This window comes from Ranitomeya imitator, chromosome 9, assembly GCF_032444005.1.
Source record: "Ranitomeya imitator isolate aRanImi1 chromosome 9, aRanImi1.pri, whole genome shotgun sequence".
Lineage (NCBI taxonomy): Eukaryota > Metazoa > Chordata > Amphibia > Anura > Dendrobatidae > Ranitomeya > Ranitomeya imitator.
Window position 1 is genome coordinate 99,773,563 of NC_091290.1, and position 15,784 is coordinate 99,789,346.

A 15,784-nucleotide genomic window follows, 5' to 3' on the forward strand; every position below is an offset into this window, starting at 1 on the left:
TATTTTAACTGGGAAAGTTGGGGGTCGTCTTATACGCCCAGTCGTCTTATACGCCGGAAAATACGGTATATGAATTTCAGAGGACCTGTCACTGGATTACTTAAATTTATACTGAGTCTTTGCTCCATTTTGCCGCAGATCCTCGAATTCTGGAACAGTTCATCTTATTCTTTGCCCCTCATTCCAAAGTTATAACCCCTGGTAATAAAAGAGAAAAAATCCCCCCTTCTCAACAACTCCTTGGCAGAGTTTTATTGGCCAGTAAACGCCCGCAGAGACATTCTGTGGTATACGCCCAGTTGGTTGAAGGCAAAAATTGCATATTTATTTATTGGTAATGTAATGTTCCAAGTCACAGGAGCAACACCAATTCGGGGGTAGGGTTGGTTTCAATAAGAGAAATCCAGTAAAGCTCCTAATTAATCCTCTGTCCCCCCTCCCGCACTCATGGACAGTCCTGTTTCTTGATTGACCACTACATCAGTATGTGCTCATGCAGGAAGCCCCCATTATACTCAGGAATGGAGACCTTATGCTGAATATTTTCCCACAATGTAATGCCAGGTTGCTCAGCTCCTTCTTTGTAAGTGCGACCTGCAGATAAGAAAGTGTCTGTAGTGTGACAGGTTCACCAATACAATTGTGCTCAAAAGTTTGCATACCCCAGCAGAATTTTTGCTTTCTTGGCCTTATTTCATATATATAATAATATGAATGACCACACCAAAACTTTTTCTCTACTCATGGTTAGTGGTTGGGTGAAGCCATTTATTGTCAAACTACTGTGTTTTCTCCTTTTAAATCATGACAACCCAAAACATCCAAATGACCCTGATCAAAAGTTTACATACCTCATTTCTTAATACCGTGTATTGCTTCCTCTACCATCAATGACAGCTTGAAGTCTTTTGTGGTAGTTGTGGATGAGGTTCTTTGTTTTCTCAGATGATAAAGCTGCCCACTCTTCTCAGCAAAAAGCCTCCAGTTCCTGTAAATTCCTGGGCTGTCTAACATGAACTGCATGCTTGAGATCTCCCCAGAGTGGCTCAACGACATTGAGGTCAGGAGACTGAGATGGCCACTCCAGAAGCTTCACTTTGTTCTGCTGTAGCCAATGACTTGGCCTTATGTTTTGGATTGTTGTCATGTTGGAACATCCAAGTACATCCCATGTGCAGCTTCCGGGCTGATGAGTTGCAAATTTGCCTCCAGTATTTATTACGTAGTTTTTATGGTTGAAGAAAGACTTTAAGTCCATCTAGTTCAACCCGTATCCTAACCTAACATGCGCTAACGTGATAATCCAGAGTAAGGCAAAAAAAAAAACCCATGCAGCAAAGTCTAACACATATTTTCCCCTATTCCCATTGTTATCATTTTATGTATCAACCTTGTGGCACTGTATCAAAAGCTTTTGCTGATAACGTGCTACATTTATCTTTCCTTCAACAGTGGGAATGGTGTTCCTTTCATCATAGGCCTTGTTGACCTCTCTCCAAATGTAATATTTATGGTTGGTGGACAAAAAGTTCAATTTTGGTCATCACTCCAAATTACCTTGTTCCTGAAGTTTTGAGGCTTGTCTCTGTACTGTTTTGCGTATTGTAGGTGAGATACTTTGTGGCATTTGTGCAGTAATGGCTTTCTTCTGGCGACTTGACCGTGCGGCCCATTTTTCTTCTAGTGCCTCCTTATTGTGCATCTTGAAACAACCACACCACTAGTTTTCATAGAGCGCTGTATTTCAGCTGATGTTATTTGTAGGTTTTTCTTTGCATCCCAAGCAATTTTCATGGCAGTTGTGGACGACATTTTTATTGGTCTACCTGACCGTGGTTTTGTTTTTACAGAGCCCCTGATTATCCATTTGTTGTCTGTCCAGCCTCTGTTTGAAAACTTCCATGGAAGGACAACTCACCACCTCTCATGGCAGCCTGTTCCACTCATTGATCACCCTTACTGTCAAAAAGTTTTTTCTAATATCTAATCTGTGTCTCCTCCCATTCAGTTTCATCCCATTGCTTCTAGTCTTTCCTTGTGCAAATGAGAATAAAGATGATCCTTCTACAATGTGACAGCCCTTGAGATATTTGTAGACAGCTATTAGGTCTCCTCTCAGTCTTCTTTTTTGCAAGCTAAACATTCCCACATCCTGTAAACGCTCCTCATAGGACATGGTTTGCAGACCGGTCACCATTCTGGTCGCTCTTCTCTGAACTTGCTCGAGTTTGTTGATGTCTTTTTTTAAAGTGTGGTGCCCAAAACTGGACACAGTATTCGAGATGAGGTCTGACCAAAGGAGTATAGGTTAATAATGACTTAACGTAATCTAGACTGTTTGCTCCTGTTAATACATCCCAGAATTGTATTTGCCCTTTTTTGCTGCTGCATCACACTTTTGCATCACACTGTTGACTCATGTTCAGTCTGTGATCTATTAGTATACCCGTTTTTTTTCACATGTGCTGTTGTTGCTTAGCCCTATTTCTCCCATTCTGTATATGCTTTTTTATTTTTATTGCCCAGATATAGTACTTTGCATTTTTTCTTGTTAAAAACCATTCTGTTACTTGCTGCCCACTGCTCCAGTTTATTTATATCTTTTTGAATCATCTCTCTCTTGTCTAGTATTAGCTATCCCTCCTAGCTTTGTGTCATCAGCAAATATACCGTATATACTCGAGTATAAGCCGGCCCGAGTATAAGCCAACCCCCCTAATTTTGCCACAAAAAACTGGGAAAACTTATTGACTCGAGTATAAGCCTAGGGTGGAAATGCAGCAGCTACCGGTGAATTTCAATAATAAAAATAGATCATTATTTCCCCATAGCTGTGCCATATAGTGCTCTGCGCCGTTCATTATTGCCCTATAGCTCTGCCCCATATAGTGCTCTGCGCCGTTCATTATTGCCCTATAGCTGTGCCCCATATAGTGCTCTGCGCCGTTCATTATTGCCCTATAGCTGTGCCCCATATAGTGCTCTGCACCGTTCATTATTGCCCTATAGCTGTGCCCCATATAGTGCTCTGCACCGTTCATTATTGCCCTATAGCTGTGCCCCATATAGTGCTCTGCACCGTTCATTATTGCCCTATAGCTGTGCCCCATATAGTGCTCTGCACCGTTCATTATTGCCCTATAGCTGTGCCCCATATAGTGCTCTGCACCGTTCATTATTGCCCTATAGCTCTGCCCCATATAGTGCTCTTGCACCGTTCATTATTGCCCTATAGCTGTGCCCCATATAGTGCTCTGCACCGTTCATTATTGCCCTATAGCTGTGCCCCATACTGTGCTCTGCACCGTTCGTTATTGCCCTATAGCTCTGCCCCATATAGTGCTCTGCACCGTTCATTATTTCCCCATAGCTGTGCCATATAGTGCTCTGCACCGTTCATTATTTCCCCATAGCTGTGCCATATAGTGCTCTGCACCGTTCATTATTGCCCTATAGCTGTGCCCCATATAGTGCTCTGCGCCGTTCATTATTGCCCTATAGCTGTGCCCCATATAGTGCTCTGCACCGTTCATTATTGCCCTATAGCTCTGCCCCATATAGTGCTCTTGCACCGTTCATATTGCCCCATAGAAAGCTCTGCCCCATATAGTGCTCTTGCACCGTTCATATTGCCCCATAGAAAGCTCTGCCCCATATAGTGCTCTTGCACCGTTCATATTGCCCCATAGAAAGCTCTGCCATTGTCGCTGCTGCTGCTGCAGTAAAAAAAAAAAACACATACTCGCCTCTCTTGCTTGCAGCTCCCGGCGTCTCGTCCCGGCGTCTCCGCTCTGACTGATCAGGCAGAGGGCGCCGCGCACACTATATGCGTCATCGCGCCCTCTGACCTGAACAGTCAGAGCGCAGAGACGCCGGGAAGATGGAGCAGTGCCCGGCGGCTGGAACGCGGACAGGTGAATATTACATACTTACCTGGTCCTGGCGTCCGGCTCCTTCTCCCGCACAGCTGTCTTCGGTGCCGCAGCCTCTAACTCTATCAGCGGTCACCGTTACCGCTGATTAGAGAAATTAATAGGCGGCTCCACCCCTATGGGAGGTGGAGCCGCTTATTCATTTCTCTAATGAGCGGTGCCACGTGACCGCTGATAGAGGAAGAACTGCAGCACCGAAGACCGTGGGACGGCAGGGGGAGCGCCAGGATCGCTGGGACTAGGTAAGTATGCCTCAGCGCCCTCTCCCCCTCACCCGCCGACCCCACCGCCGACCGTGACTCGAGTATAAGCCAAGAGGGGCACTTTCAGCCCAAAAATTTGGGCTGAAAATCTCGGCTTATACTCGAGTATATACGGTAATCAGTTTACCCTCAATTCCTTCATCTAAATCATTGATAAAAATGTTGAACAATACAGGGCCCAGGACAGAGCCCTGTGGTACCCCACTTGAGACATTCTTCCAACTGGATGTGCAGCCATTTACGACCACTCTTTGGGTCCGATCACTAAGCCAGTTATGAATCCATCTAACAGTTGCCTTGTCTATTCCATACTTAGTTATTTTTTCAATAAGGATGGAGTGAGATACTCTTGTCAAATGCTTTGCTGAAGTCAAGATATACTATATCTACAGCATTTCCTTGATACACCAAGTCAGTGATCAGAAACTGATCGTTATTCCTGCTAGAATACACAATCGATATATCATTATAACCCCTTCCCGACCTGTGACACAGCGTATGCGTCATGAAAGTCGGTGCCAATCCGACCTGTGACGCATATGCTGTGTCACAGAAAGATCGCGTCCCTGCAGATCGGGTGAAAGGGTTAACTCCCATTTCACCCGATCTGCAGGGACAGGGGGAGTGGTAGTTTAGCCCAGGGGGGGTGGCTTCACCCCCTCGTGGCTACGATCGCTCTGATTGGCAGTTTCACTTTCAACAGCCAATCAGAGCGATTTGTAATATTTCACCTAAAAAAATGGTGAAATATTACAATCCAGCCATGGCCGATGCTGCAATATCATCGGCCATGGCTGGAAATACTAATGTGCCCCCACCCCACCGATCGCCCCCCCAGCCCCCCGATCTGTGGCCCGCTCCCCTCCGTCCTGTGCTCCGCTCCCCCGTCCTCCTGTCCGCTCCCCCCGTGCTCCAATCACACCCCCCCGTGCTCCAATCAAACCCCCCCGCACTCCGATCCCCCCCCGTGCTCCGATCCACCCCCCCTGCACACCGATCCACCCCCCCTGCACACCGATCCACCCGCCCGCACACCGATCACTCTCCCCCATGCTCCGATCCCTCCCCCCCCGTGCTCCGACGCCCCCCCGTGCCCTGATCTCCCCCCCCTCTGTGCCCTGATCTCCCCCCCCTTATACTTACCGATCCTGGCGGGGTCCGTCCGTCTTCTTCCCCGGGCGCCGCCATGTTCCAAAATGGCGGGCGCATGCGCAGTGCGCCCGCCGAATCTGCCGGCCGGCAGATTCGTTCCAATGTGAATTTTGATCACTGTGATATAATCTATCACAGTGGTCAAAATAAAAAAACAGTAAATGACCCCCCCCATTTGTCCCCCATAGATAGGGACAATAATAAAATAAAGAATTTTTTTTTTTTTTCACTAAGGTTGGAGTTAGAACTAGGGTTAGGGGTAGGGGTAGGGTTAGGGGTAGGGCTAGGGTTAGGGTTAGGGTTTCGGTATGTGCACACGTATTCTGGTCCTCTGCGGATTTTTCCGCAGCGGATTTGATAAATCCGCAGTGCTAAACCGCTGCGGATTTATGGCAGATTTACCGCGGTTTTTCTGCGCATTTCACTGCGGTTTTACAACTGCGATTTTCTATTGGAGCAGTTGTAAAACCGCTGTGGAATCCGCACAAAGAAGTGACATGCTGCGGAATGTAAACCGCTGCGTTTCCGTGCAGTTTTTCCGCAGCATGTGTACAGCGATTTTTGTTTCCCATAGGTTTACATTGAAATGTAAACTCATGGGAAACTGCTGCGGATCCGCAGCGTTTTCCGAAGCGTGTGCACATACCTTTAGAATTAGGCTATGTGCACACGTTGCGGATTTGGCTGCGGATCCGCAGCGGATTGGCCGCTGCGGATCCGCAGCAGTGTTCCATCAGGTTTACAGTACCATGTAAACCTATGGAAAACCAAATCCGCTGTGCCCATGGTGCGGAAAATACCGCACGGAAACGCTGCGTTGTATTTTCCGCAGCATGTCAATTCTTTGTGCGGATTCCGCAGCGTTTTACACCTATTCCTCAATAGGAATCCGCAGGTGAAATCCGCAGTAAATCCGCAGGTAAAACGCAGTGCCTTTTACCCGCGGATTTTTCAAAAATGGTGCGGAAAAATCTCACACGAATCCGCAACGTGGGTACATAGCCTTAGGGTTAGGGTTGGGTTGGAATTAGGGTTGTGGTTAGGGTTAGGGGTGTGTTGGGGTTAGGGTTGTGGTTAGGGGTGTGTTGCGGTTAGGGTTGTGGTTAGGGTTACGGCTACAGTTGGGATAAGGGTTAGGGGTGTGTTGGCGTTAGAATTGAGGGGTTTCCACTGTTTAGGCACATCAGGGGGTCTCCAAACGCAACATGGCGCCACCATTGATTCCAGCCAATCTTTTATTCAAAAAGTCAAATGGTGCTCCTTCCCTTCCGAGCCCCGACGTGTGCCCAAACAGTGGTTTACCCCCACATATGGGGTATCAGTGTACTCAGGACAAACTGGGCAACAATTACTGGGGTCCAATTTCTCCTGTTACCCTTGAGAAAATAAAAAATTGCTTGCTAAAACATCATTTTTGAGGAAAGAAAAATGATTTTTTATTTTCACGGCTCTGCGTTGTAAACGTCTGTGAAGCACTTGGGGGTTCAAAGTGCTCACCACATATCTAGATAAGTTCCTTGGGGGGTCTAGTTTCCAAAATGGGGTCACTTGTGGGGGGTTTCTACTGTTTAGGCACACCAGGGGCTCTGCAAACGCAACGTGACGCCCGCAGACCATTCCATCAAAGTCTGCATTTCAAAACGTCACTACTTGACTTCCGAGCCCCGACATGTGCCCAAACAGTGGTTTACCCCCACATATGGGGTATCAGCGTACTCAGGACAAACTGGGCAACAATTACTGGGGTCCAATTTCTCCTGTTACCCTTGAGAAAATAAAAAATTGCTTGCTAAAACATCATTTTTGAGGAAAGAAAAATGATTTTTTATTTTCACGGCTCTGCGTTGTAAACGTCTGTGAAGCACTTGGGGGTTCAAAGTGCTCACCACATATCTAGATAAGTTCCTTGGGGGGTCTAGTTTCCAAAATGGGGTCACTTGTGGGGGGTTTCTACTGTTTAGGCACACCAGGGGCTCTGCAAACGCAACGTGACGCCCGCAGACCATTCCATCAAAGTCTGCATTTCAAAAGTCACTACTTCCCTTCTGAGCCCCGACGTGTGCCCAAACAGTGGTTTACCCCCACATATGGGGTATCAGCGTACTCAGGAGAAACTGGACAACAACTTTTGGGGTCCAATTTCTCCTGTAACCCTTGGGAAAATAAAAAATTCTGGGCTAAAAAATTATTTTTGAGGAAAGAAAACGTATTTATTATTTTCACTGCTCTGTGTTATAAACTTCTGTGAAGCACTTGGGGGTTCAAAGTGCTCACCTCACATCTAGATAGGGGGTCTAGTTTCCAAAATGGGGTCACGTGTGGGGGAGCTCCAATTTTTAGGCACACGGGGGCTCTCCAAACGTGACATGGTGTCCGCTAAAGAGTGGAGCCAATTTTTCATTCAAAAAGTCAAATGGCGCTCCTTCCCTTCCAAGCCCTGCCGTGCGCCCAAACAGTGGTTTACCCCCACATATGAGGTATCAGCGTACTCAGGACAAATTGGACAACAACTTTCGTGGTTCAGTTTCTCCTTGTACCATTGGGAAAATAAAAAAAATGTTGCTAAAAGATAATTTTTGTGACTAAAAAGTTAAATGTTCATTTTTTCCTTCCATGTTGCTTCTGCTGCTGTGAAGCACCTGAAGGGTTAAAAAACTTCTTGAATGTGGTTTTGAGCACCTTGAGGGGTGCATTTTTTAGAATGGTGTCACTTTTGGGTATTTTCAGCCATATAGACCCCTCAAACTGACTTCAAATGTGAGGTGGTCCCTAAAAAAAATGGTTTTGTAAGTTTCGTTGTAAAAATGAGAAATCGCTGGTCAAATTTTAACTCTTATAACTTCCTAGCAAAAAAAAATTTTGTTTCCAAAATTGTGCTGGTGTAAAGTAGACATGTGGGAAATGTTATTTATTAACTATTTTGTGTCACATAACTCTCTGGTTTAACAGAATAAAAATTCAAAATGTGAAAATTGCGAAATTTTCAAAATTTTCGCCAAATTTCCGTTTTTATCACAAATAAACGCAGAATTTATTGACCTAAATTTACCACTAACATGAAGCCCAATATGTCACGAAAAAACAATCTCAGAACCGCTAGGATCCGTTGAAGCGTTCCTGAGTTATTACCTCATAAAGGGACACTGGTCAGAATTGCAAAAAACGGCCAGGTCATTAAGGTCAAAATAGGCTGGGTCATGAAGGGGATAAAGAAGGAAACTATCAAAAGTTTTTTGTATCCAAGTTGGAAAAAATGGAAAACTGTTCTACGCAAAATTCATGTAAACATATAAACACGTATTTTGAACAACATTAGAAAAACGTTATTAATATTAATAAAACTCATGTAGCCATTAAAAAGTAGTCAATAGTGCTTGAAATGAGCCAAGAAAATACAAAAGTGGCATCACCAAGGGGTAGGGAAAGCATCAAAACGTAGTGCAGCATATCAATACATTCATAGTAGAACTAGGAACAGGAAGAGGACATTGTTAAATACAAACTCAATAGGATCAATTATGCCGTATTGCCCGAATCCCCTAATCCTGTATACTCAATGTAAACTTAATACATAAACCATATGCACACACAGTAAAGTACAGAATAGGTATAAATATATCTTACCCAGACCGAAATGGTGGTGTCGCAGCCCCTATGCGCATTTCGGCACCGTGCCTTCGTCAGTGATTCAGTCATAGAAGGAAATTAAGTTAGTCTGACATGACTTATTAGTTACAAACCCATGCTGACTCTGGTTAATCGCTTCATTCTTATCCAGGTACTTACATACATGTTGTTTAACCCCTTAGTGACAGAGCCAATTTGGTACTTAATGACCAGGCCAATTTTTGCAATTCTGACCACTGTCACTTTATGAGGTTATAACTCTGGAACGCTTCAACGGATCCCGCTGATTCTGAGATTGTTTTATCGTGACATATTGTACTTCATGTTAGTGGTAACATTTCTTCGATATTACTTGCGATTATTTATGAAAAAAACGGAAATATGGCGAAAATTTTTAAAATTTTGCAATTTTCAAACTTTGTATTTTTATGCCCTTAAATCAGAGAGATATGTCATGAAAAATAGTTAATAAATAACATTTCCCACATGTCTACTTTACATCAGCACAATTTTGGAAACAAAATTTTTTTTTGTTAGGGAGTTATAAGGGTTAAAAGTTGACCAGCAATTTCTCATTTTTACAACACCATTTTTTTTTAGGGACCACATCACATTTGAAGTCATTTTGAGGGGTCTATATGATAGAAAATAATGAAGTGTGACACCATTCTAAAAACTACACCCCTCAAGGTTCTCAAAACCACATTCAAGAAGTTTATTAACCCTTTACGTGCTTCACAGGAACTGAAACAATGTGGAAGGAAAAAATGAACATTTAACTTTTTTTTGCAAACATCTTAATTCAGAACCATTTTTTTTATTTTCACAAGTGTAAAAACAGAAATGTAACCATAAATTTTGTTATGCAATTTCTCCTGAGTACGCTGATACCCAATATGTGGGGGTAAACAACTGTTAGGGCGCACCGCAGAGCTTGGAAGAGAAGGAGTGCCGTTTTACTTTTTCAATGTAGAATTGGCTGGAATTGAGATCGGACGCCATGTCACGTTTGGAGAGCCCCTGATGTGCCTAAACAGTGGAAACCCCCCACAAGTGACACCATTTTGGAAACTAGACCCCTTAAGGAACTTATCTAGATGTGTGGTGAGAACCTTGAATGCCCAAGTGCTTCACAGAAGTTTATAATGCAGAGCCGTGAAAATAAAAAATATTTTTTTTTTCCACAAAAAAGATTTTTTAGCCACCAAATTTTTATTTTCACAAGGGTAACAAGAGAAATTGGACCCCAAAAGTTGTTGTCCAATTTATCCCGAGTACGCTGATGCGCCATATGTGGGGGTAAACCACTGTTTGGGCGCACGGCAGAGCTCGGAAGGGAAGGAGCGCCTTTTTGGAATGCAGACTTTGATAGAATGGTCTGTGGGCATTATGTAGCGATTGCAGAGCCCCTGATGTACCTAAACTGTAGTAACCCCCCACAAGTGACCCCATTTTGGAAACTAGACCCCCCAAGGAACTTATCTAGATGTGTGGTGAGAACTTTGAATGCCCAAGTGCTTCACAGAAGTTTAGAATGCAGAGTCGTGAAAATAAAAAATATTTTTTTTTTTCACAAAAAAGATTTTGTAGCCCCCAAGTTTTTATTTTCACAAGGGTAACAAGAGATATTGGACCCCAGAAGTTGTTGTCCAATTTATCCCGAGTACGCTGATGCCCCATATGTGGGGGTAACCCACTGTTTGGGCGCACGGCAGAGCTCAGAAGGGAGGGAGCACCATTTGACTTTTTGAGCGCAAAATTGGCTGTCGTGTTTGGAGAGCCCCTGATGTACCTAAACAGTGGAAACCCCCCAATTCTAGCTCCAACCCTAACCCCAACACACCCCTAACCCTAATCCCAACCTCATCCATAATCCTAATCACTAACCCTAACCATAATCACAACCCTTACCCCAAAACAACCCTAATGTCAACCCTAACCATAACCCTAATCAAAACCCTAAATCCAACACACCCCTAATCCTAATCTCAACCCTAACCTCAAACCTAACCCTAATCCCAATACACCCCTAATCACAACCCTAACCTTAACCCTAATCCCAAACCTAACCCTAATCCCAAGCGTAACCCTAATGCCAACCCTAACCCTAATACCAACCCTAATCCAAACCCTAACCCTAATCCCAGCTCTAACCCTAACTTTAGCCCCAACCCTAGCCCTAACTTTAGCCCCAACCCTAACCCTAGCCCTAGGGCTACTTTCACACTTGCGTCGTTTGGCATTCCGTCGCAATCCGTCGTTTTGGACAAGAAACGGATCCTGCAAATGTGCCCGCAGGATGCGTTTTTTGCCCATAGACTTGTATTGCCGACGGATCGTGACGGATGGCCACATGTCGCGTCCGTCGTGCACTGGATCAGTTGTGTTTTGGCGGAGCGTCGGCACAAAAAAACGTTCAATGAAACGTTTTTTTGTACGTCGCATCCGCCATTTCTGACCGCGCATGCGTGGCCGTAACTCCGCCCCCTCCTCCCCAGGACATAGATTGGGCAGCGGATGTGTTGAAAAACTACAGCTGCTGCCCACGTTGTGCACAATTTTCACAACGTGCGTCGGTATGTCGGGCCGACGCATTGCGACGGCCCCGTACCGACGTAAGTGTGAAAGAAGCCTAACCCTAAGTTTAGCCCCAACCCTAACCCTAAATTTAGCCCCAACCCTAACCCTAAATTTAGCCCCAACCCTAGCCCTAACCCTAGCCCTAACCCTAGCCCTAGCCCTAACCTTAGCCCTAACCCTAGCCCTAACCCTAGCCCTAACCCTAGCCCTAACCCTACCCCTAACCCTAATTTTAGCCCCAACTGCTGTTCTCCTGCCGGCCGGCAGATGGAGACAGATGGCGGGCGCACTGGGCATGCGTCCGCCATGTTCTGCTGCCGGCGGCCAGGAGGAGCAGCAAGAGGATCCAGGGACCTAGGTGAGTATGCTAGGGTCCCCGAATCCCCCTATTTCTCTGTCCTCTGGTGTGTGATCACATCAGAGGACAGAGAATTACACTTTACTTTTTTTTTTTTTTTTTTGCGGTCGCCGGTAAACAGTTAATTACCGGCGATCGCAAAACAGGGGTCGACCCCGATCATGCTCTTTGGGGTCTCGGCTACCCCCGGCAGCCGAGACCCCAAAGAGATTCCCGGTGCCGGCGGGCGCACTGCGCATGCGCCCGCCATTTTGAAGATGGCGGCGCCCACCGGGAGCCACGAGGAGCATCGGGGGAGCTAGGTGAGTATTGGGGGGCCACCTGGCACCCCTTTTCTCTGTCCTCCGATGTGCGATCACATCGGAGGACAGAGAAATTAAAAAGAGATCGCTTTTTTTTTTTTTTTTTGCGATCGCCGGTAAACGGTTAATTACCGGCGATCGCAAATGCAGGGTGGGTTAAAACCCCCCCGAATCATGTTCTCTGGGGTCTCGGCTACCCTCGGCAGCCGAGACCCCGGAGAAAATCGGCCTCTGGGGGGGCGCTATGGACTTTTTCCACAGCGCCGTTAATTAACGGCGCTGTGGTTTAAGTACCCTTAGCGGCCGCCGTTAAAAGGCGTATAGGCGGTCGCTAAGGGGTTAATAATTTGTTCAAAGATCTTTCTTGGTATAGAAGTCAGACTCACCAGCCTATAGTTCCCTGCATCCACCTTCTTCCCCTTTTTGATGATAGGAACAACATTTGCTCTTATCCAGTCTTCTGGGACTTCTGTTCTCCAAGAATTTTCAAAGATTATGGAGAGTGGTTCAAAAATTTCTTCTGCTTTCTCCTTCAGTACTCCGGGGTATCTGGACCTGGACACTTGAATTCATTTATGTTAGCTAAGTGTTTCCTCACTATCTTTCTGTTTATAGATATCCTGGATTCTTCTATTCCTTTAATAGAACAGTGCAAATCAGTTGATGTTACGTTTCCTTTCTGAGAGAAAACAGATGCAAAATAGGAATTTAAAAGTTCGGCCTTCTCAACATCCTTTCTTGCCATTTCATCATTTTCATCCTGTAAAAATCCTATAGCATCATTGACTTTTCTTTTACTTTTGACATATCCCCCAAATCCTTTTTTATTGCTTTTGACGTATCTTGCAAGCCTGATCTTTTTGTATCCCTTTCCTGTTTTATACAGTTCAACTACCTTTTCCCTTAGATCCGTTGACAATTCTTTTGCTTTCCCTATGTCTCACAATCCAGAAACGTCAATGGCTGGATGAAAGATGCAAGAGTCTGTCTGGATCTCAGAAACTCACTCAGCTTTTATGCACACCCACTGATTACAGTCAAACAGGTGAGGATGATACCTTTAGTAGCCATTTAAACCCATTTATGTCAACTTCTGTGCATGTTATCAGGCCAAAATCACCAGTGTATGTGAACTTTTGATCAGGGTCATTTGGATGTTTTAGGTTGTAATTATGATTTAAAAAGAGAAAACAATAGTTTGACAATAAATGGCTTCACCCAACCACTAACCATGAGTGGAGAAAAAGTTTTGGTGTTATCATTCATATTCTCTGGAAAAAGGACAAGAAAGCAAAAATTCTGCCTGGGTATGTAAAGTTTTGACCACAACTGTATGTGTGCATATACATCACCGCAGCACTGAGTATTATTTCCTGGATACCTCTTCAATAAAAATACACATAAAAATGAAGTGACTTGGCAAATAGTCTTGATTTATTGTATTTGCATCATATGTGATTTTTTTTTTTTTTTAAATAAAAACTACAGAGCGTTTAGGAAGTGACAAACCGGAGAATAAACCATTAACTGACAAGAAATGAATCGTGGAGGGAAGTTTTTTGTCAGTTTTCTGAAATGTGAAGCTATTTATAAATCATACCACTTCTTTTTCTTTTTATAATCTTCTATTTTTGATTTTGTTTAACTTGGATATGTTGCAAAATGATCTTGGTATCATAGCAAATTTAGCATGAATTGAAGCAAACACTTTTTGTATGTTTTGTCTATTGCATAACATTTAATGAATGCCAAAAATTATTCTTGATTTTTTTTTTAACATTGTTATAGCCTTTAATCTGTATTTGGCCCAATATTTGGTAAATTGTAATAGAAACAAACCTAAACTGTAATTGAACATCCATTTCTGTTTTATACACAATAAAGGTCATTTACACAGAAGTAAGCGTGTACTTTGTCTCCTTATTTGTTCAGATTTGGCAATGTCCTCTAAATTGTCAACATATGCATTTTATAAGCATTAAAGGGAACCTGTCATGTCCCCAAACACGATTGACCTGCAGACATAGGGTTAATCTGTAGATTAACCGCCATGGTCAGCTGTCTGACTGCTTTACTGAAAGTGCAGCTACTGGGAGAAAAATCATTTTAATCCTCCTGGAAGCCGCTGGCTTTCAGTTATAATGGCGTGCACGGAGCAGCTATAGTCAGAGCTCACAGCATTGTGAGCAGTGGGTGTAAGCGCGCCTCTCCATTTAAGACTCTGTAGAACATCTGTGCAGAGCAAGCTGTCCATTATGTCGATCGGTATGTACAGTCGCTGCTTACAATGTTGTGAGCTCTGACTGACGTCGCTCCATGCACCCATCAATGACTGAAAGCCAGCGGCTTTCGGCAAGAATAAAGTCCTGCTTTTCCTAGTAGCTGCACTTTGTAATTCTGTCAGCCAGCAGATTATCCCTGTATTTGCAGGTTTGTAGCATTTGAAGACATGGCAAGTTCCCTTTAAAAGAAACCATTCGGCACATTTTTACTTATGGATGACCACATATGACTGTAAAAGGGGCTTATCCCTAAATAAAATGTTGCCTATTTTGTAAAGATCTAAGGAGCCAGCAGCGAGAAATCTAGTGTAAAAGCCATATGCAAATCAGTCTGTGGGTTTCGGTGCTCTTAGAAGAAACCACTAATTGCACGGACACATGTCGGTGCATTTCCAGCCAGATTTGCATGTGGCATCTGTCTCACCACTGTCATATCGGAGCTTTATACTGAGGGGAAGCACATATACAGCCATATAACAAAGTGCATATTGCTTTAATGAGAGGGCCTGTCACCAGGTCAAAAGTGGACAGTTTTCCTCTTATTTTATTCCTACTGTTCCTCTGAGCATTTCACCTTTGATATTTTATCCACCATTAGGTTCCAGAGATATGGAGCTTTTTGTTTATTGCTATTTTTCATCTTTACAAGTGCTCACAGAGTAATAATGGAGAGCAGCCCAAAGACACCCCCCAGAGGATTCTTTCCGATAGGTCCTCTTTGTAATGACCATAAAAGGTAGAACTACTGTAGGTAAGAATTCCCATATCTCTAGGACTGTGTGGTGGATAAGAAAAACAAAGTACCCTGAACTATATTTGGGGGAGTATGGAGCTTTTCTCCAAAACTAAAGGTATGACTCGAAGTACTGCAAGGACCTGGGCCTAATTTGTAATGGATTTCTAATCTGATAAAGTCCTAATAATAAATTTGTACTTGGGTTGGAACATTGAGTGAAGCTGTGTTAATGATAACATTGTTAAAATATAATTGTTATCTTAACAATCATCAAAGTGTCTTGATTTTTATAAATATACATTCAACATTGAAATTGCAACACCAGAAAGAAAGTCACCAAACTATGGAAATCACAGGATCGATAGACATTTTACCAATATGCAAATGATGGAAAAATTGAAACTCCTAGCAAAATTGTTATCCTTTTAATATATGGCAATCATCATATTATATACACTGTGTACTTACAATTGCTCATTTTGCCCTTCTACCCATCTAATTCTTCTCTTTTCCATTAGGTCTGATATCACGTGATTAAAAACTGACTAGCTG

At 43.8% G+C, this 15,784-nt stretch overlaps 1 long non-coding RNA gene across 1 annotated transcript; it reads left to right on the top strand.

The window, feature by feature from the left end:
- Nucleotides 1-12,332: 12,332 nt before the first annotated feature.
- LOC138649674 (uncharacterized) lies at nt 12,333-14,113 on the top strand. The gene is made up of 2 exons (XR_011315340.1): nt 12,333-13,259; nt 13,703-14,113. It is a non-coding gene; the product is annotated as an uncharacterized lncRNA (long non-coding RNA).
- The last annotated feature ends 1,671 nt before the right edge of the window (nt 14,114-15,784 follow it).